Source organism: Paramormyrops kingsleyae, chromosome 5 (assembly GCF_048594095.1).
Source record: "Paramormyrops kingsleyae isolate MSU_618 chromosome 5, PKINGS_0.4, whole genome shotgun sequence".
NCBI classification, from domain to species: Eukaryota; Metazoa; Chordata; class Actinopteri; order Osteoglossiformes; family Mormyridae; genus Paramormyrops; species Paramormyrops kingsleyae.
Window position 1 is genome coordinate 21,667,401 of NC_132801.1, and position 23,183 is coordinate 21,690,583.

Below are 23,183 nucleotides of genomic sequence, written 5' to 3' on the forward strand. Positions count from 1 at the left end.
CGTGGCATGGTTGTTGGTGCCAGACGGGCCAGTCTGAGTATTTCACAATCTGCTCAGTTACTGGGATTTTCACGCACAACCATTTCTAGGGTTTACAAAGAATGGTGTGCAAAGGGAAAAACATCCAGTATGCGGCAGTCCTGTGGGCGAAAATGCCTTGTTGGTGCTAGAGGTCAGAGGAGAATGGTCCGACTGATTCAAGCTGATAGAAGAGCAACTTTGGCTGAAATAACCACTCGTTACAACCGAGGTATGCAGCAAAGCATTTGAGAAGCCACAACACGCACAACCTTGAGGCGGATGGGCTACAACAGCAGAAGACCCCACCGGGTACCACTCATCTCCACTACAAATAGGAAAAAGAGGCTACAATTTGCACGAGCTCACCAAAATTGGACAGTTGAAGACTGGAAAAATGTTGCCTGGTCTGATGAGTCTCGATTTCTGTTGAGACATTCAAATGGTAGAGTCAGAATTTGGCGTAAACAGAATGAGAACATGGATCCATCATGCCTTGTTACCACTGTGCAGGCTGCTGGTGGTGGTGTAATGGTGTGGGGGATGTTTTCTTGGCACACTTTAGGCCCCTTAGTGCCAATTGGGCATCGTTTAAATGCCTCGGCCTACCTGAGCATTGTTTCTGACCATGTCCATCCCTTTATGACCACCATGTACCCATCCTCTGATGGCTACTTCCAGCAGGATAATGCACCATGTCACAAAGCTCGAATCATTTCAAATTGGTTTCTTGAACATGACAATGAGTTCACTGTACTACAATGGCCCCAACAGTCACCAGATCTCAACCCAATAGAGCATCTTTGGGATGTGGTGGAACGGGAGCTTCGTGCCCTGGATGTGCATCCCACAAATCTCCATCAACTGCAAGATGCTATCCTATCAATATGGGCCAACATTTCTAAAGAATGCTTTCAGCACCTTGTTGAATCAATGCCACGTAGAATTAAGGCAGTTCTGAAGGCGAAAGGGGGTCAAACACCATATTAGTATGGTGTTCCTAATAATCCTTTAGGTGAGTGTATAGTTGGGGTGGCATGGTGATGCAGTGGTTAGCACTATTGCCTTACAACTCTGGGACCAGGGTTTGAGTCTCTGCCATGGCTCCATGTGTGTGGAGTTTACATGTTCTCCCCATGTCATCATGGGGTTTCCTCCAGGTACTCCAGTTTTCCCCCCATAGGTATGCCTATGTAAGCAAATGGTATGTGAGTGTGTCTCACAATAAGTTAGAACCCCATCCTGGGTTGTTCCCTGCATTGTACCCATAGGCTCCAGACCCCCCCACAACCTTGAATAGAACAAGCAGTTACAGCAATGGATGGATAGATGTATGTATACTTTTTGTCTTCCCTATTTTATCTCATATTTTGTATTGATACAGTTCTACGCTGTTTGAGAGATGTTTCTCTGTTTTATTGTTCTATACAATGACAGTTAGGAATATCTTAGAGTCTGAAAAATTGCAATCTGTGGAAAAGTGGTTAGTAGTGTTGCCTCATTCCTGTAGGGTTGGTGTTAAAATTCTTCCTTCCACTCTGAGTGACTGAGTTTTGCATTTTCTCTCTGTGTTATGTGGACTTCCTCCCCGCATTTCCTACAGTATTTTCAGCCATAGTTCAAGACAATCAGTCAGGTGAAGTGACATCTCTAAATTGCTCTTAGTGTGTGTTTGTGTGCATGCCCTCTAATGGACTAGCATCCCACCCAGGCTGTAATCCTATCTAATGTTCTGTTCTGCCTGAGATAGGCTCTGGGACTCCATGCATTCTGTTGGAAGATGGATGGATGACATCACCCCAGCTGGTGAGTACCGATTAACCATCTTATGTTTTGTCCAATGTTGAATATCCTAACAGGAGAACTTTCAGTTTCACAGAAGAGCTTGGTCTTTGGAATTGGACCAGACCAGGTCATACACTGAAAAAATGGAAATAAAGCAGGTCTCACACAATTTACACAATGGATTCATTACACAAAGAGTAACGCATTATCTGTACAATTTCTACCAAGTTAAAAAATAGCATCTAGATATAGCTATTTCAGTTTAATAAAGGAAAGATTTTCAGGCTCTAGGTGTATCGTGACCCTCTAATGGACAAGCAGTTACGGAAAATGGGTGGATTGTATATATGACATATATTCCAAACAACAAAACTGATCTGACATTAACACTGGTTTTATCAGGCAAGCTGAACATGCTGGATGTTTTGAGAACATATTTTTTTAAGGTTGGAAGACTCCTGAAGAAATGAGTTCCTTCAGCATTAGCAGTTTGGCAATGGGGAAGTATATTTTTCCGAGAAGAGCATCCAGCTTGCTGCGTCATTAAAGGCAACAATGCAATGTTTTATTTTCTTTTGGTCTTTTTCATGTAGATACTCAACTTGCATGTACTGTAGATAGATTGCTCAACTTTCAGTTGGAAGCATTACTGATTAAAGTTGCAATTAGTTACTTGTCTGAACATTTAAAAATACATTTAATCATTAATGATTCCTTATTTGACTGCATTCATGTGCTAATGCAGAAATTAAATTTATCTGTAAAAGTTTATTTTACGATTATTTGCTTTATGAAGTATACCATCCATCTATTTTCTGAAACCGCTTGTCCTACTCAAGGTCGCGGGGGGTCCAGAGCCTATGGGCGCAAGGCAGAGAACAACCCAGAATGGGGCACCAATTCATTGCAGGGCACACACACACACACACACACACACACGCGCACACACACACACACACACACGCACACACACACACGCACACACACACACACACCTACCTACGGGCAATTTGGTAACTCTAATCAGCCTCAGCCTATTTGTAGACTGTGGGGGAAACCGGAGAATCCAGAGGAAACCCCATGACAACACGGGAGAACATGCAAACTCCACACACATGGAACCCTGGCCCCCGAGGTGTGAGGAGACAATGCTTACTGTGCCACCCCTTTTGATGTATATCATGTAGTGGAAAAAAGCCCTCAATATTATGAATTTCCCATTTTCAAATTATATTTTATGGCAAAGATTATGAATTGTGATTTACCCAGTTCTTGAAGAGGGTTGGTACTCACCTCTTTGATTTCCTCTTCAGAGTACTAGGACCATTTCTTGTGTACCAGTCTAACAATCTGCTGGTACTGAATAACAGGGGGAACACTGGCACCTGTTTTTTTTCCACTTGAAGCACTTTATTTACCCAATCTGACTTTTAAACACCAAACTTAACACAATTTTAAACCATTTATACAAATATTCCATTGCGTATATACATGCCTGTAACTACCACTGAGGACACTGAGGTCAAATCCTCTGTATTTTTTCTGCAGCTCCATTTACCACATTCTATTACGGGACACACCTAGGATAGGCTAACACTTCTGACCTCGGTATTGATCCTGGCTATGGCCCTGCATATTAACTTAGCAAAATGGCAGGTTCCCAGCATCCTGTTTCATTCAAAATGTATTGGTCATCAGTTTGAATGTCACTAATCCCCTTAGCTCACTAATTATATACAGCGAATGAGCATAGGTGTGTGGTAACAGAGAGTAGAATGGTGTGGATGAGGGATTACAGGCTCAGGCTCAGGCTGGCGCCCCTTGCTCACGCTGACATACGGAGGACTCGTACATCACCCGCTGTGGGGTCACCTTGGCTGGCTGCCCACATTACAGAGGGACACAGGATGGGGCCTGACTGTGGCACCATAAATTAAATAACCTGGGCGTGTACAGCAGGGGACCTTTTTTGCAGCATAATAAGTGACGTTTCATAAGTGTCCCAGTAAAGGGAGCTGCAGGTGTTTGGGGACATTGATGGGTGAAGAATGTCACATTGGCGGCACTGAAAGAGCTGAGTCAGCTTGGTGCTTGTTGGTCCTTAATGGGACAGAGAGGCTGCGTCCTGGAGAGCTATGATATATCGACCATATTCATCAACTAGAGGAGCCACCGATTTGCCAAGTCTGCACTTACAATCAGCTCCAGGTTGAGCAAAAATGGTTCAGTGTCTAACTTTTTAAAATGTTGGCTCACATTTTATAATACATCAAAAGGTAAATACGTCATTTGAAAAATACTGACACATATGCTGAAATGGGTCATTTTTAAGATATTGGCTCATACGTTAACATGCGTCATTTTTAAAAAGCTGGCTCATATTTAAAAATATCTTATTTTTAAAATACCGCCTCATATGTTAAAAGACATCATTTTTAAAATACTCATATATTAAATACATTAAATAAACTTAGATTTTACAAAATTTCACAGCCAGAATTTAAAATGTCATAATCCCCACCATTTATATGTATGCATTAAACACTGCATGAATTTAAAACAATGCAATCATTCAAATGTCATGTTGTTGAAGATCTGATGACAAGCCAATAGCAGAGGTGTATTTGACATGCATACAGCGCTATCGCAGTACTTAGCAAACTGAGTGGAGTAAGTTGACCCGCTATAAGAAAAGGCTGCTCGCTTCTGATAGCTGTATGATAGCTGATCGCTGACGGAGAGCTGTGTGTAAACAGCAACATGCATTACTGAGTGAAAAAGAAGAGACTCATTTATTTGAAACCCGTAATTTCATGGTGCTGCATAAAACGCAAGTTATAGAGATGCTGATTCTAACTACTAGACATAAGATATATTTTTATTAAATGTACTGTAAGTGGCCTGTGAATGACAGTACAGGTGGGTGAGAGTGGATTCGGGTGGATTTGTGTCTCAGTATCCAGTAGTGTGTGAATGTTCTGTGAAGGCCTTGGCTCTCCTTGTATGTTTAGGAGTACTAAGCCAGAAACATAAAAACAACGCATATACAGCTCTGGAAAAAAATTAAGAGACCACAGCACATTTTTTTTGTTTCATTCATTTCTCAATTTACAGGTGTGTGTGAATAATATTTTTTTCTTGTGAACTGCAGTCTTGTTCTTCTCTCTTTCTCATTAATGAAGGGCTTCTTCCTTGCTTTATGGGTCTTCAGTCCTGCTTCTAGGAGCCTGATACAAACTGTCCTAGCAATGCACTTCACACCTGCACTTAATGTTCCCCATTCCTTTACAAAGTCACTTGATGTCATCGTACGATTCATGAGAAACTGCCAGATAAGTTGACAGTCATCTCTGGCATTAGAAAGTCGCTTCTGCCCTTCACCTGGCTGGTTTCTGGTCTTTCCCAGTGTCTCCTGCTTCACCTTGTTCTTATGTACTGGTGTCTTAGAAACTTTGAGCCTGGAAGCAGCCTGTCCAATCAATCAATCAATCAATCTATCTATCTATTAGTACATCTATTTCTGAGTTTCCTTATAATCTGGAGTCCAGTACATGTATATGTTTCAATGTATAATGTATAAGATATGTTGTGTTAATTGTATGGTGTGATTCTGCTGAATGCAATGTATGTTACTGAATGCAGTGGCCTGGAGCCTGAAATAAATTTCCCCTCAGGGACAAAAACGTTTACCTTACCTTACCATATACTGTGGTGCAGTGTGAGTAAAAATGCACACAGCTCCTAGAGATAGAGGGAGCACAGCATCTGTAGGAATACGGAGTGAGGCAGTGAAAAATAGAAACAACGGAGAAAGAAAAATGATTAAAAAGTGGGGGTGGACTTCAAACAGCAGGCAAGCTGATAATCCAGGCAGTAACACCATGCACGACTCCCATGGCGAGACTGAGTGACTCCATTTCAATGCCCCCGTTGTGAGCAGATGGCTCCAGCTACTGCCATTATCTGTCTGCTAACTTGCCCTGGGTAGCTGGGGTGTGGCTTTGTGGCCAGGTTTGCCGACTGTCCAAAACAGCCGTTTTGAAATTCCGGCCCATGGCCATTGTCCAGAGTGCTGCAGTGAGCACATGAGCACCTGACCACCGGCTGGAGCAGCCAGCATCTGAAGGAGGGGCCATTGTTTCAGTATATTATTAAGCAGGATAACCACAAGTGACTTCAGGGTGAGATGTCAACACTAACTAACCAACCAACCAACCAACTAGCTAACTAACTAATATAAACAGAAAGTATGCATTTCTACTTAAACAGGTAAGGAGAAAATGATTCAAAATAAAAGTGGTACTTCCCCTCCTGTGGAGTGTGGTATAGAACTAAAGGAGCCTGCAAATGTGCAAAATACAAACAAATGACTGCAATAGGTTGGCACCCTGTCCTGGGTTATTCCTGTCTTGTGCCCGTAGCTTCCGGGGCCCTGCACAAGACAAACAGGTACAGATAACAGATGGATGGACAAACAAGTGACTCAAATAATGTCAGACAAACAAACATAAACAAACACAAATGTCAAAAGACAGGAAATTTGTACCAAATACCAAGACCAAGCCAAAAAAAAAATAGTTGCACTAAGGTTATCCAAGCATAATCTCCAAAACCCTCCTCTTCCCCAGCTTTGTCTTCCTTTACTTAGTAGCCAATCATTTTCTTGAGGTAGGTGGGACTTCGTTCCAATGGGCATAACAGCAGTTCCCTCAGATACTGTTTAACACGTGAAAGGTTTGTTTAATTGTGGTCTACACACTGTGCATTGCAATAGAAGGGCAATGAGAGAAAGGGGACGTTACTGATAAAAATATGTTGGCTTTCTGTAGTATCGAACATTTTTATAAATTTTCAAGACAACATGTTAATCATCCAATCATTGCTACAGTTTGTATTGCCAGAGAATGTGTGTCTTGGAACACACGTCCGACAGTCTGTCAAGTTCTGCTTTCTATTTCTAACAAATCAGTACTTGTCTCAAAACTCAGCTAAGCAGACATGCAGATGTTTTGTTGAGAGCTGAATGAAGCAGGAGGTATTATTGTGTTTGCTTGCCAAGAAAACAAAAGAGAACAGATATCACTGGAACAAATTAATTTTGCATTTGCTGATATTGCATAGATTTAGGCTTCATCTGTGCCTAAAGCATGGTAAGAGAAGGAAATTGACTGGAAAAAAAACAGTAAAACGTACTGCCAACCTCCTAAAGAATGCTTTGATGACTATAGGATGTGTGATACCTCAAGTTATGTTCAACATATTCATCACAAGAGACAAATACTGTAAGAGAGTGATAATATTACAGTAAAAATTGTTCAGAATCCTGATACGGTTCTGGGATGTGTAAATGATGTGGTGTCCCGTGAGAAAAGACAGCACTCTGTGATTATATGATGAATGGACATGATAGCAGATTTTCTCTCTCAGAAAAGTTATGAACCTGTCGTTTTGCAGCTTGAGCTGTTATTTTTAGTACTAGGTAAGTGGGGGGGGGATCTTTTCTCACCACAGGCAGCCTTTAATTAAAGCGAGTGTCTGCCTGTGACCTTCCTCCCCGCTCCCCTGTTTCCGAGCCAACTTCTCCCCAGCACCAGGCTCTGTAAATAAAGAACCGTCAGCTCTGGCCATTTGCTGCATCTTCAGGATCTCCTGAGCTTTTTAAGAATCACCCTGTGTCCTGTCGATATGCCAGCTCTCTTTTCATTTGGCCAGAGATGGACGATTAGCGACAGAGGGGATCAGGACAGTTTCTTGTACTGATACTGTGCGTGACTGATGAGTCAATTATTGCATAGGGGATTTTAAAACTCATTAGCATGAAATAATAATTTTATATCAGTTACAGCATGTACAGGCATGGTTGGATGAAAAAACACTGATTTTTGCATGATACCCCTTTGCCATTATGTCTTACAGGCTTTTATGCAGTTTTCATTGGCCAGATAAAGGGTTTTTATTGTTACCCAAACCACTCATGTTTTCTAAACAACACAACAGCAGCAATCAATATGATTCACAACTGGACAGGGTATCACGGAACTCTAAGAACTGAACAGATCAACTGCTTCATCTGTTCTCCACAGCCGTAAGCCTATGAATACACACTGGAAATGTTTAGACAGTATACACAGTGACATGATTAGTTTTTCGCATAAGCAATAACAATGGTGAATGTGTTGAAAATGATTTGGCATTTCCTATTTAAGCCGGTTAGGATTTTGGAGGACATAGGCAAAAAGTCTGGGATGATGAAAATTACTCTCTGACTAAGTTCATATTCAAATATGGGTGTTTTCAATTTTTTGAGCATTTGTATTTACATATGTCCTACAATGGACTGGGATCTTGCCCTATACTTCCTGGAATATACTGCATGCTTACTACAACCCCATTAAGTGCTTATGGAACCTGGACGGTTGGATGTGTAAATGATGTGGGGTCCCGTGAGAAAAGACAGTATTCTGTGATTATATGATAAATGGACACAATAGTGGATTTTCTCTCTCAGAAAAGTTGTGATCCTGTTTTTTTGCAGCTTGACTATTTTTAGCACTGCTTAAGGAAACTGGATGGTTGGCTGTTTACATAAAGTAATAATCAATAATATTACCATAGTTCATTTATGAAAATCAGTTCAAAATCCAACTTTCTACAGCATTTGTAGACTTCTGTACTTCATATGAGTTCAAAACCAGCTTGCATCTATAGCCATCTGTGTTAAATATGCACATTACAGGTATCAGATGGAATGGTGTTTGGGCCTCAGTGCAGTGTGGTTGGTAAGTGAAGAAACACACTGAGTGTTAATGAGGAGAGCATACACCTTCACACAATAAAGTGCTGTGGCTCATCCCTCAGCGCGTGTGGGCAGGAAATCCAACGCACTGCAGAAAAGGGTAATTCCTAGGCTGCCCTACTTGAAGACATCTCTTGCAATATGGCAGCAGAGGTTGAAGTGGACTGTAGCACCCATGGATTAGAGCATGCACTCATTTTGTTCCAGCCTGGTAGATTTCTATTCCTTTTACTGAAAAGGAAATCTCCACAGAGACGTTCTGGCTGCTATGAGATTCCTCTTCCTCATTCCAGGTGTGTTTTTCCTTTTTTAAAATAGAGCACAGCCTGTTGAAAGTGGAATGGTGGTCTTAGAAGGTGGACAACAGTGTCACCTAACAAGGGGACGGAATTGAGAGTGTTTCAGCAAGAGCAAAGTTCAAAAGAAAGCTTTTCTCCCTCCACCATATACTAATTTGCTATGACCAGTAAGTTAATTTTCTTTTACAATTTTATGCAATTACCATGGTACTATGGCAAGAATGATCAAGCAAAAAGGGGAACAGAATAAACTGCAGAATTAGCAGAAAGCTGAAGGCATCATGTATGTTTTTACCATTTTTTAATGAAATCTAGCACTGACACTTTTAATAATTCAGTTCATAAAAGCAGTGATGTTAACATTTAAAAGGAACGACTCCATCTGGAGGTGTCAGAGGCATTGACATTATGTACAGAGTCCAGGTCTCCTTGATGAGGTTGTCAAGATTTTCTAGCTGAACTCAGCTTTTCTCAAGGTGCCTTATTGGTAATTTAATGATTGGGACAGAGAAATGACAAATTTTACAGTTGTAAGATATCTTATTCAGGGTGTGGCATGTGCATCCTAAAAAAGGCTCCAGGTTCTCAGAGACCCAATCCTGCATGAAAAATGGATGGATGGATGGATGGATACAGTATCAGTCTTTCAGACATTAGCAATGAAAAAATCTTGGCATGTTCTTTAATGCAACTGGCACATTGCATATTTATAGATCTTACATATTTCCCCTGCCTCAAATGATAGACAATTAAAAAAATAAAGAATGACAGTCTTCTAGTGGACACATCCAAATGACTAAAACCGCAATCCATCCAATTTCTTAGAACAATTAAGTTAGCAGTAATAAAGAACAGTTGGATAGCTCATAAAGATGACTTCTACAATTAAAAATGTGCTAAATGTGAAAAACATATGGTTTCAAGCAGATGCTCAATTCAGCTCATTGGTGAAGAACTGCATTCAAGATCAGCAAGACAGAACAACATCCAGCTCAAAGTAAAACATGTGAGTATCCATCTGCTTTTCATAGCCACTTACTGAATGTAGGCTTATGGAGGGAATCCAGTCCTAAATAGAGGGTTAACTGGATGCTGTTTTATATATAGCTTTAGAAATGTTGTATAAATATGTTACTTTTACTTCCTAATAATCAGGACTGAGATAGACTACAGGAATAAAGTGACAAAATGCATTCAGAAGGGAAACAGTGGGCTTATGAATGTGAACTCAAAAGGGAATTGACAATTATGGACTTTCAGTGAAATAATGACAATTTACACATATGATTTTCAAAAAGAATTTATAGATTAAACAATGTTTAAAGCCTCTGCTTTTAAATGCTCCCATTGTTCAGTGACAATGATGTTTTGTTAGGCCTTGTAAACGCGTAGGACTTGGGAATATTGGTTTTAAAGGAGATGGGGAGTAGGGACATTCAGCAAGCACCGACAGGCAGCACAACACCAAGAGACTTCAATGATGGATCTAGGGAGACTGAACGCGGACTTAAATACACAGGACAAATCGAAATAACAGGAACCAGCTGGTCACAATCGGGATTGCACAAGTGGTAAATGAGGGGGCGTGGCACACAGAAAGATCAGACGAGCAGGGTATTACAGAACCTCCCCCCCCCCCAAAGGCGTGCACTCTGGGCGCGCCTCAAGGGGAGTGACGGACGAGACGAGACCTGGAACCGCACAGGACCTGGGGAAAACAAAACCAAGAACATTAAAGAGGGACCGGGAACAAGATGGACACACAGAACAGGCACAAGGGAAACATCCAAGACAACAACTGACAAAGGATGGGGAACGCTGACAGGCAGACTAAGAACGGAGACACCGGGGGAACACCAATCGGAGGAACCAAAGAACCAGGAGTGAACACAGGAGAAACAAAGGGACGAGGGGCAGACACAGAAGGCAGGAAGGAGAAAGGCGGAGGAACACTGGGAGCCCGAGGGGACCCCAGCGGGCAAGCGCAGGCGACCACGAGGTCGGAGCCAGAGGGGACCTCATAGGGGGCGAGGAGGCCGACGGAGGGACAGGTGGAGGAGGCAAGGAGGTAGTCGAAGGGGTCACCAGAGGGGGCGAGGAGGAAGTTGGAGGGGAATCCGGCGAAGGCGAGGAGGGAGGTGGAGCCGCGGCAGGTGGCGGCGCAGCCACAGCCAGGGAAGGCGTGTCGCTGGGCAGGGACATCTCCTCCAGGATGTCCCTGCTCCGGTTGGCTAAAGCCCGTGCTGCGGGATCCTTTTGGATCTCAGGTAGGGGTGCACCGATCGATCGGCGCACCGATCGATCGGCCTCGATCACGTTAATTTGAGGGGATCAGAAATCGACCATATTCCCATGAGATCCACCGATCTTAGTTATATGCTTTTAACTCTTTGGGGTCGAGTATGTCGTCGACGACATCGCATACTTTTCGCGTCTATTTCAGTTTATAAATATCTCGCTGAAATCTTAATGTATAATCATGAAAAAAACGCTGGCTAAATCCGTAATCTGTCTTCTTTTCAAAACGTCCATTGTCGGAAGTATTAAAGTTTTTTTAATTAGGTTAAATCGGCAAAAAAGTAAACCATGTCATCTTACTTTGTTTTACCTGCATCGGGGGCGTGTAGTACCGCTCTCACCCGAAGATCGCTATTCACATTCTAAATAGCCGCATTAGCGCGTATTCAAATCGCATTCGCATGGTAATTTGATTAACAGCGCAACGGTGAAACGCGATCCAGATACATCCCCTTCAGCGCCATAAAAGGGGGTTGGGGACGTGGCCAGGTGACAATGGCTCATTCATACACATGAAAGTTGCTACATATTCAATGAAAGGAGCCAGAAATAGTTACATGAGTTAGGTTTTTCTTATTTATTTATCCAAATTAATGTTGCATCTACACCATTTAGTCATCTTCATGTAGCCAAGACTTTGGTGATCAGATATCTGGGATCAAAACAAACTGCCAGCATTGCTTACTATGTACTTTTATAATGTTTCTGCAAGTGTTCCAAACTGCATTTTGCAATGTCTATACTTTGATGTCAAATTTCAAACTTAACAAAAATCTGACATATTTACAATATATATTAAAATAAAGATGAGTGTAATGGCAAAACAAATATATAAGAAATAATTTATTTGCCATGAATTAAGTGTGATGAAATGTGTGATCATGCCCCAGTCAGTGAAAGTGTGTTTCCTACCCCTAGGCCCCAGAGGGTTAAATCAGCCTTTTCTCCCATTCCCGAGAGAGGTGCAGTGCAGGCTGCCTCCCTCCCTATTTTTTGGACAAGTGTGTCATAACAGCTATATATATATTTTTTTTTTACAAAATTAGAGAAATTAAAGTCTGGAAGAAAAAATATGATTTTGTAGTTCAAACAGCAATGCTCATTTATATGTTCGTTTATATTTGAGGACACTACCTCATGTTTTGTGAGTATTCATATCAATTTACTCAATAAAAATGGAAACATTGAAGTAACTGTCTTTTAGTTATGAAAGAAACAAGATCGGCAAAAAAAAAATCGAGATCGGCAGGTAAGGTTGCCTAAGGATCGGTGATCGTTGATCGGCCAGAAAACTGCAATCGGTGCACCCCTAATCTCAGGCTGTTGCAGCCAATAAATTACCTCATCTGTGATCTTCTTTCAGAGATCTGTCATGTTCAGGCACAGTGCGCAGAATGGGGAAGTACGAGAGGGACGCATAGGACTTGGGAATACGAGTTTTAATGGAGACGGGGAGTAGGGACATTCAGCAAGCACGGACTGGCACCACAACACCAAGAGACTTCAATGATGGATCTAAGGAGACAGACTGAACACGGACTTAAGGGTATCACAGCAATTTCTTAACTCTTTCATTGTCGCCGCCTAGTGGTTCGGACGCATACGTCCAAATTTTCAATAACAAAAAAAAATGACGTTCAATAAAAGAAACAAATGTATCAAATCAACCAAAAACGGCTTGTTACACTACAAAAAACCTTTCACATAATATCTGTAGAAAGTTGCGCAATTTTTGTGCCATGGTTTTTTCTTTCACGGCCAATACTTCATAAACCGTCACAGTATTAAGACAAAACACGCATTTTTCCATAAATATGACTGTAATGCTCTCAAATAGCTTGCTCACTCATCGCGGAAAAATGTCAGTCGGCATTCTGTACATTCGTGCAATGTTTTTTATCTTCGGAGTTTCAGAAGAAAACCAATGAATAAAATGACAAAGTTACCCTCGTTTGAAAGCTTGATCTCTTATGTACATAAATCAATCACTGTAATCCTTCATTGTCAAGTATTTTTTCAGATATATGCTCTGCTTCCCTGCTAGCACATTATTTTTTACGCACTGAACCTTTGCCCATGGTTATGTTTCACCATAATAAACTTTTTACATGAACATCAAATTACAGTGTCATTTGCTTCATCCAATAGAGGTGTGTCTAAGGTTTGCAAAATGGTATGGGATGTGCTGATTGGGCATTGTTTTTCGCGCTGGGGACATGAATGCGCAACTTATTATCTGCAGGTGCAGTATTTGTGGGAGTGTCTCGATTACGCATTGCGCACGTAGTCTCCGTGAGTTTACCCAGTTATTTTCGGACAACAACTTTTTTGACTGAAGAAAAATGGCTCGGATGACTTTCACTGTTGAGAAAGCACAGAAGATGATTTTGAAGAGTGGTTCGGGGGAAGAAAGTGTCGCTTTTATCCATTGATTCGATGGAGGAGGACGCTTTTTTGCGCGGAGAGGATGCAACGCTCGACATAAGTACATTTATTTACAGTTTACTCTTTTATTCTATAGATTTTTATAATTCCGTGATTCAGTAAATTACAATTAACATTTGCTTTGGTAACACTTGTATTGTGGTACATTGGGAAAAGTTCCGCATCGCCTTTGTCAAGCTTTGAAGTGTGCAAAGTAATGCAGCGCTTTTGGCTTTCACTTGGGCAAAGTTACGTGGGGCTTTGTTTGGGCAAAGTTACGCGGGGCACTTGTCGGCCTTGTTTGAGCAAAGTTATGTACAGTACTTGTCGGCTTTGTTTGGGCAAAGTTATGCGGGGCACTTGTCGGCTTTGTTTGGGCAAAGTTATGCGGGGCACTTGTCGGGCTTTGTTTGGGCAAAGTTATGCGGGGCACTTGTCGGGCTTTGTTTGGGCACAGTTATGCGGGGCACTTGTCGGGCTTTGTTTGGGCACAGTTATGCAGGGTTAGGGTTAGAAACAAAATGTTTCTTATGACCCATAAGTGGTAATGCATTTAGAAAGAAAGACGCTATCCCAAAACACTGCTAGTTACACTGCGGCCATTTTGGATAGGTTTGGCACAAGTCGTGTGAATAAAATATAGATTTTCCTACAAATGTGTGGTGATTTTGTGTGACAAAATGTTACTTATGACCCATAAGTGGTAATGCATTTAGAAAGAAAGACGCTACCCCAAAAAACACTGCTAGTTACACTGTGGCCAGTTTGGATAGGTTTTGGATAGGTTTTGGATAAGTTTGGCACAAGTCGTGTGAATAAAATATAGATTTTCCTACAAATGTGTGGTGATGATGTGTGACAAATTGTTACTTATGACCTATAAGTGGTAATGCATTTAGAAAGAAAGTTGCTACCCCAAAATCACTGCTAGTTACACTATTGCCATTTTGGATAAGTTTCAGATTAGTTTAGGTTAGGTTTTGGATAGGAAAGGCTCCCAGTTGCACCATTTGCTCTTTCCTCCGTAAAACCTGTTGGGCTGCATCAAATGATATGAAATTGGGCACACATGTAGAAAACAAGTTTGGGAACCAGATTTTTAAAATTGGACCTATTCCATCATGTAGTTTTTGAAATATTTACAAAAATCCAAGACACAAAGACAGGTTTTTGTATTTTTCCAGCTGTTTTTGTTATATTCGCATGTCCATAAATTATACACAGGTTATTCATTTCGTTATTGAACTTCCTACAATCAATTGTAAAGGGGTCAACTTTGATTTTAGGTATCAGGCATGTGTCTGTGACTTTTATATCTGAAGTTATAAGGTAATTATTCCAAAGAGGGAAGAAATGCCCCCCCATGCAAGGGGCCCCTGGTGCACTCCATAGAGTTAAACTTTATCCAGTCCACGCTCTTCTTTTCTCTCAAGTGCATGTGGAGAGTCTTCCCTAGCTTACTGCAATTAAAACGCTTCATACCAGAGTGACTTAGTAGATAGGTTTGAAGTTATACACATTTGTAAAATTCGTCGCACAGTGCTGTGTTTGCCACTGTTTCAGACTTTACACCCGAATCTCTATATCTGAAATATAAACATTAAATACACGCAAGATATGACAAAGGACATTTCACTGATTGTTGTTTGATTGCTTCTCAATGCATATTAAATATACAGGGAAGCCAACTGTAGAGGCTATGAAAGCAAACATACATCCATTCATCTTTAAATTCAAGATTTTCCTCATGTATTTTTAATTCTTCTTGGTAGCCAGTGATAAATAATGTGTGTTGATCCACAGTATTAATGTGTTACATCACACTTTAAACTACTGGTGGTTTTTTAATAGACAGTTAAGTCCACGTAAACTAAACCAGATATGACTGCTTTAACAGTTACATTTTACTTTCCTCTAATAAAAATGATTAAAATTACTTTGAGTTACGCCTAGGGCTGTCACGATCATGAAATTTTAACTGACGATTAATTGTCATAAAAATAATTGCGATTAACGATTTAATTGTCTTTTTCCTGTTCTTTGTATAAAGTGAACATATTCATAGTTTAATAATACGCATACACCTTATGAAGAAACCCTGTTTATTCACTTTGAACCTTATATATAACATATAAAAAGGCAGAAACAGTCAGTAACCAGTAATAATTACCAAGCCTATCATAACAATACAACAGTCAATATCCTTTTCACACATAACCGATCATGCTCATTACTGGCTAGGCAGATTCCGATTTCTTTTAAATCCTAGAGAACCTCATCCTTTAGTTGGTTGTATAAATTGGGGATTGCAGTTTTGGACACGTAAGTTTTGCCTGGTAATTCATATTGCTTGTCAAAGTTTTGCCTTGTTTCTATTGATCGCGCGACAATGCGTCACAGCACGCAGTGATCAATGTTCAACAAAATTAAACTTTGACCGCGGTGCTCGCACAAGCTCCGTGAGAGGCGCGCGGTACCGCTCTGGCTCTGCGCTTGCGCTTTGCTCGGCGCAGCGCGAAACCGTCCTTGCGCCGCGCAAGCCTTAGGAAATAATGGATTTCAGAGCGCAGCGCAGTGCGCGCCGCGTTTGGTCTGTGAAGCCGTTTACTCTGCTAGAGCGGGACGGTGCGCAGCTAAACAATAGCAGCATACGGAAAAGACGTCATTAATCAAACCAATCAAACGGGAGTAACCGAATGAGAAAAAGAAGATACAAGCACAATTCCAAAACTGTACTGCAAAGACTATTAAATAGTGAGTAAAAACATTTCAATTTATAGGTATATAACGATTATGACAATTATCCAAAAAATGATCGCGGTCACCTCAAACTATCGCGATCAGGCAATTAATTGATAATTGCGACAGGTCTATCGACATGTTAATCGTCCCGGAGTCAGGTGCATATTTGACTATGACTTTGCACTTATTACAAGTGTTGTGACCAGGTGAGCGACTGGAGAGCGAGCGAGCGAGCGAGCCGGGAAGCAGGCAAAGCAAGCCGAAAATGCAGGCAAACGGGGTTTATTCCAGAAGACAGGACCGGGGAAAGCACATCAACAAACATCAATGACAGATCTGGGGAAGACTGACTCAGACGCGGACTAAATGCAGAAGACAAGCCGACATAACAAGGAACAGCTGGGCACGATCGGGAAAGCACACGTGGATAATGAGGGGGCGTGGCACACATCAGGAGCAGACGGAGCAGGGCGTGACAGAACCCCCCCCCAAAGGCGCGCACTCCGGGCGCGCCAGAGAGGAGGCGACGGACGAGACGAGACCGGGGAACAGGACCTGAAAGACAAAACCAAAAACCATCAACGAAGAACAGGGAACAAGACCGAAACACAGAACAAGAACAAGGAAGAAACGAAAGACAGGACCCGACAAAGAACAGGAAACGCGGACAGGCAGACAGAGACAGGAGACACAGAGGGGACAGAAAACGGAGGAACAACAGGGCGAGGAGTGAACACAGGAGACACCGAGGGACGAGGAGCAAAGACAGGCGGGACAAAGGGACCAGAAGGGAACGGAGGAGACACAGAGGGACGAGGAGCAGAAACAGGCGGGACGGAAGGAAAGGGAGGAGGAAGCAGGGGAGCCCAAGGGAACCCAGGCGGGCGAGGGAAGGCAGCCGCAGGGGCCGCAGGCGGAAGGGAGGCCGGAGCAGGAGGGGACCACACAGGGGACAAGGAGACAGACGGAGGGACCGACAAAGGAAACGAGGAGGGAGCAGGAGGGAACCCCGGCGCAGGCAGGCAGAAGGGGGAAGCCGCAACAGGCGGAGGCGCAGCCGGAGCCAGGGAAGGCGCCGTCCGACGCCCAGCCGAAGCGGGGGGGCCCGGAGGCAGCCGACGAGGCGCCGACGGAGGGACCGCAGGCGGGCGACGAGGCACCGGAGGGGGACCCGGAGGCGACAGCCGAGCCGGAGCCGTAGGACCCGCAGGCAGCCACCGAGCCACGGCCAGGGGGCGCAAGGGCGAGCCAGGGGGCAGGGAGGGCGGGACCCGGACCCGACGTTTGTGTCCCCTCCCTTTGCTGGACACAGACAGGCGGGCCTGCCGGGCTTCTCCTCTCAGGGGCACCGGTGTAGGAGACCGGTGCCCGCCTGGGTCGGGGGAACCCAGCAATCGGATCCCCGAGGGGTCCCACTCAAGGTCCCCCATGGGGACAGGAGTCAGAGTCTCAGGCGGGACCCCGGGCGTGGCCGTTGCAGCCGGCGGAGCCGCAGGCGAGCAGGACTGGACAGGCAAGCAGGGCTGGACAGGCAAGCAGGGCTGGACCGGCGAGCTGCCAACAGGGGCTGCCGTGGGCAGAGCAGCGGCAGCAGCCGGCGATGCAGCCGGAGGCAAGACAGGCGAGACGGGCAGGTCAGGCGAGACGGGCAGGTCAGGCGAGACGGGCAGGTCAGGTGCCGGCAGGACAGGCGAGACAGGCAGGTCGAGAGCCGGCAGGACAGGCAGTTCAGGTGCCGGCAGGACAGGCAAGACGGGCAGGACCGGCGAGCAGGGCTGGCCGGACAGGACAGGCGAGACGGGCAGGACCGGCGAGCAGGGCTGGCCGGACAGGACAGGCGAGACGGGCAGGATCGGCGAGCAGGGCGAGACGGGCAGGACCGGCGAGCAGGGCTGGCCGGACTGGACGGGCAGGTCAGGCGAGACTGGCTTGGGCATGCGGCCAGCAGGGGGCGCCTCTGCGGGCACCTCGGGCGTGCGGCCAGCAGGGGGCGCCCCTGCGGGCACCTCGGGCGTGCGGCCAGCAGGGGGCGCCTCTGCGGGCACCTCGGGCGTGCGGCCAGCAGGGGGCGCCTCAGTCACTGGGCCAGTGGGGGCCGCCTCAGTAGCTGCAGGGACTGCAGGCAGGATGAGTGGGTCAGGCTGGACCAGCGGTGCTGTGGCAGCCGCAGGAATTGCCGCGAGCAGAGCGGCGGCGGCAGCAGGCGGTGCCGCGGGCAGAGCGGCGACGGCAGGCAGCGCGGCCAGAGCCGAGGGCGTGGCTGGCGTGCTGACAGAAGAGCCGAGCTGGACGGGCAGGACGGACGAGTCGGGCTGGACGGGCAGGACGGAAGAGCCGGGCTGGACGGGCAGAGCGGCCTCTTCTGGTGAGTGGCCCTCAGCAGCAGGGGGCGCTGCGGACGTAGCGGTGTCCTCGAGCGGACGGCTAGCAGCCGCAGGGGGCGCTTCAGCAGACACCTGGGGCGTGAGTCCAGCAGAGGGCGCCCCGGCAGGCACCTTGGGCTGAGCGGCAACTAGAGCTGCAGGCGTGGCCCCAGACAGAGCAGCCAGAGCCGCGGGCGTGGCCGCAGGCGAGGCCACCAGAGCCGCAGGCGTGGCCGCAGGCGGGGCCGCCATCACGCGGCCAGCAGGGGGCACCACGTCAGGCGCTGCAGTCTCTAGGCCAGCAGGGGGCGCCGCAGCAGGCGCCGCCAGCACGCGGCCAGCAGGGGCCACCACGGCGGGCGCCGCAGCCAGAGTGGTGGCAGCTGCAGCAGGCGGGTCAGGCAGGACAGGCAGGACAGTCTGGACAGGCTGGACAGGCGGTACTGCAGGCAGATCGGCGGCGGCAGCAGACAGCGCAGCCGCGGGCAGATCGGCGGCGGCAGCAGGCAGCGCAGCCGCGGGCAGATCGGCGGCGGCAGCAGCAGCGGGCGTTGCCGCGGGCAGATCGGCAGCGGGCGTTGCCGCAGGCAGATCGGCGGCGGCAGCAGCAGCGGACGTTGCCGCGGGCAGAGCGGCGGCGGCAGCAGGCAGGTCCGGATCGGACTGGTCCGGAGCAGGTAGGAGGGGTGCTGAGCGCATATGCGGCGTCCCTTTAAGGGATCTAGGGACCCGAAGGATAGCGTCCCTAACAGCGCGTATGCCGCCGTGCCCCAGACGCTCCGGCCGGTAAAAATACGCCTCCAGCGGAGGTGGCTTCTCCGCGGGGAAGCTGGCAAGGCGGGCAGAGGCGGTGTCATCCCAGGCGGGCGGTGAGCTGTCATGCTCCCTGGGTAGCTCCCAGGCGGGGAGTAAGGAGCAAGCCCCCAATAAGAGCGTCGGGGCGGCTGCTTCTCCTTTCCCCTTCCGCTTCTTTTTCTTCTTGCGGCTGGGGCATGACGATGGAGGCGGGGTAACCTCGGAGAGGGCGAGCGTTGCCGCGGGCGGATCGGCGGCAGCTTCAGCAGGTGGGGCCGCGGGCCTTGCGGCGGCAGCAACCGCGGTTGTTGCAGGGAGCGTGAGCGGCTGGAGCCGCTTCTCTGTTACCCCCTCGACGAGCCGCCGGAGGTTCTCCCGAACCTCCGCCATGACAGGCGCTGCTGTGAGCGGCGTGACCTCCTGGAGGAGGGTCCCGCTCGTGCTGGCTAACACCAGCAGTCCGGAGTCCTCCCGGACCTCCGGCTGGTGGAGCCAGTAGAGCACCTCGTGGAGCAGGTCGACGCGTTGATCGTCGACCTGCGGAGGTGCGTTGTGGAGATCTGTCATTCTGTTGTGACCAGGTGAGCGACTGGAGAGCGAGCGAGCGAGCGAGCCGGGAAGCAGGCAAACGGGGTTTATTCCAGAAGACAGGACCGGGGAAAGCACATCAACAAACATCAATGACAGATCTGGGGAAGACTGACTCAGACGCGGACTAAATGCAGAAGACAAGCCGACATAACAAGGAACAGCTGGGCACGATCGGGAAAGCACACGTGGATAATGAGGGGGCGTGGCACACATCAGGAGCGGACGGAGCAGGGCGTGACAACAAGCAGCGTAGGGAGTTGATACTCCATCGCACTCTACTCCATCTTACAAACTTTTTTAAAGTTGCGGACTTGCCCAACAGATCCTTAAAAGTCACGCAGGGATCATATACTCCGACTTTACGTTGCAACGCTGTTTTCTCTGACTCCATGTTTTAAACTGACTGGCGCCGGCCGTTACCCACACGTCACGCGCTAATCAGGTGACCGCTTCCATTCGATCATGAATATTTAATTATCATAGCCGTGCATGTCTTATAGATTATGCATTCAACCAACATAGCAGACAGGAGAAGATTTTAAAAAACGACTACTCGGCCAATTAAAAATATAAATTAAACGACATTACTCATATTTATTCGAATCACAACTGTAAATAAATTACAGTGGAAACCGCTTATATATTGATCACGTACAAGCGGACAATCATTAATTATAACCGATTTTTTTCTTCTTCTTTATGTCTCAGGCAGAGACCCATGTAATTGAGATTTGTATATTTATTTCATGGACATAAGGCAATAAAACGGACAGCTTTGCTATTTACTTAATTTTATGAATAATTTCAAAGTACAGTATAGGCTAGCTATTTCGAACAATTTTCAAATTACAGTGCTGTATAAATTAAATTACTGAACCGTGTATTATTCAAATAGGCTATATTAATACAATACAGTATCACTGTACATAAATATTCAATTTTATTAACAGCGCATTTTCACGACGCTACGTTGCCTCAAAGGGCTTATTGTAGTTTCGCTGCTGCATCTCGGTGGCTTGTTTTTGGCAGCTTATCATAAGCTTTAATGAGCCTATATTTGTCACTGAGAGAAAATGACTGTCTTGTCATGTTTTCTGTGCTTCGGGTATCTATAGTCAGAAGCAGATGGGCTACCGCAAGGTAAAGTACTAGTAGGGCGATCAAAGTAAAGTAAAAAAAAAAAAAAAATACCGCTGTTTTAATTCACGTTATCACGTTTAAAAAGACCCAAAACAAACACTGTAAGCGGACTACTTGATTATTATACGCGAATTATTTAAACAGAATTTGTACAGTAATGATTTTGTCCCAATTGCTTTTTGAGCTATATACTGTATGCGACTGATCACTATTACCGAGATCACTATATGCAGTTTCCACCGTATTTATAAATATATTATGATTCCCGATTTTTGTCGCAGGGTTGTCTGGCCGGCACAGATCATCAGCATCGGTACAGGAAACCTTGTTATTGGATCGATTCGGACCGCAAAGAAAGTCAGTGTGAGGATGGAAATGTAATTATGTTAAACTTCCCCTAGGCAAGCCATCGCTGTCACAACTAGGTCTCTCATTGGCTGCATTTGCCACACGTGACGCTGTCCCGCTGAATTCCATTTCCATGGAGACGAAGGCGTTCTAAGACTACGTAGGCAATAGCCACGTATAAATTCTGAGGAGCAGTTCCCGAGTCTCAGAACGACCTTTTGCAGCACCATATCAAGTTCCATTCAGTTCTTTAATTATCCTTAATCAATTAAGCAGTAAAATGTGCAACCAAATGAAGGCAGTCTGGCACGTGGAGGTATTTTTTGAACAGGGGGGCAAAACAAATAGTGTCAGCTTCACCATACACAGAAGCAAATCAAGGTGCTTCATTGTTGTACCGGTGGCTGACATTGCTGACAAGAAGCTCAATGAGTCTGGACAGTCTTTGCGGAGAAGCATCATTCTGAATTTTCTCCACCTGGACCGCAACCTACCTCATGGTCAGGAAACATGCACCCCTGCTGTCCCAGACGATTTCTGCAGTCCAGCTACAGCAGCTGAGACAGGTACTGTATCACCCGCGGATCGCACACCTTTCGATAGAGTGATTAGTATATGCCCATGGCCAAAGCTCAAGAAGTTAAAGGAAAGTGGTACAAAGGCCTGTACTCACCCTGCATTATTGTTTTCAGGTGATGCAGACTGTGAGGGAGACCCCCAGACGCCAAAAATCAGATTGGGCACCAGACATAGGAGGGTCCGCACTTTCGTCAAATCCCTCCTCAGGATACCCAAGATGCTCATCAAGGTACTGGGCTTAGTTTTAAGGAGTTTAAATGGTGCTGGATGCATTAGGAGTTATTATGTTTCAGGTAACACTAGTCTCATGGTTGGTGCTGCCTCTGTTCACCACAGAATTTGAAGGAAACATGGTTTCCATGTTCAACATAAGAATGTCTCCAACCACCAGACCTAGGGCAGCCCCAAATGAAGTCGTCCTGTCGCAGCCTTTTTGCAGCCTATTTTGTGCTGCTCTTATGGGATATTAATATCCCCGTAACCCTGCGCAGGAAGAGGAACTGTGGCTGCCATGTGCTCAGATAAAATGTACAGTACTCTACTTAAAATGTGCATTCAATAAATTGTTGCACCCTACTGTATTGTTGTCTGGTTATATTTGTATACATCACGTAACTAACTTTTGTCGCTGTTCTGTTAGCATCAGGACAGATAAAATGTTAACCCCAAGCAGGATTTATCCTTTGCTTATATTAATGGTTTTATCCATGGATGCTTCATTTATTCCCAATGAAAGCAGTTCAAAGATCTGTGTTCTTTAAAGAGCGTTCTTAGATCAATCGCGTGGTTATCCTACCTTTTCGTGTAAACTCCGCGTCTGGGTTACCATCCGCGCTACACGGACTATCTGCGGTCACCAGACTTTCTCCGTGTTTGCTACTGGAAATCCTGACAATAACTGCTAGTGTAATAAATACAAATATTATGAAGCATAATGCCTGCATTTCAGCCAGAGACAAAACTGGGTGTGGGAATTTAAAACAAGGCTGTTCTTTCTAATTATTT

At 45.6% G+C, this 23,183-nt stretch overlaps 2 long non-coding RNA genes across 2 annotated transcripts; both read left to right on the forward strand.

The window, feature by feature from the left end:
* Window positions 1-1,309: 1,309 nt before the first annotated feature.
* On the forward strand, window positions 1,310-9,897 carry LOC140590887 (uncharacterized). The gene is made up of 5 exons (XR_011991772.1): window positions 1,310-1,349; window positions 1,622-1,654; window positions 1,769-1,824; window positions 8,918-9,065; window positions 9,826-9,897. It is a non-coding gene; the product is annotated as an uncharacterized lncRNA (long non-coding RNA).
* An 11,221-nt stretch (window positions 9,898-21,118) lies between these two features.
* On the forward strand, window positions 21,119-22,742 carry LOC140590886 (uncharacterized). The gene is made up of 3 exons (XR_011991771.1): window positions 21,119-22,165; window positions 22,292-22,407; window positions 22,515-22,742. It is a non-coding gene; the product is annotated as an uncharacterized lncRNA (long non-coding RNA).
* Window positions 22,743-23,183: the final 441 nt, after the last annotated feature.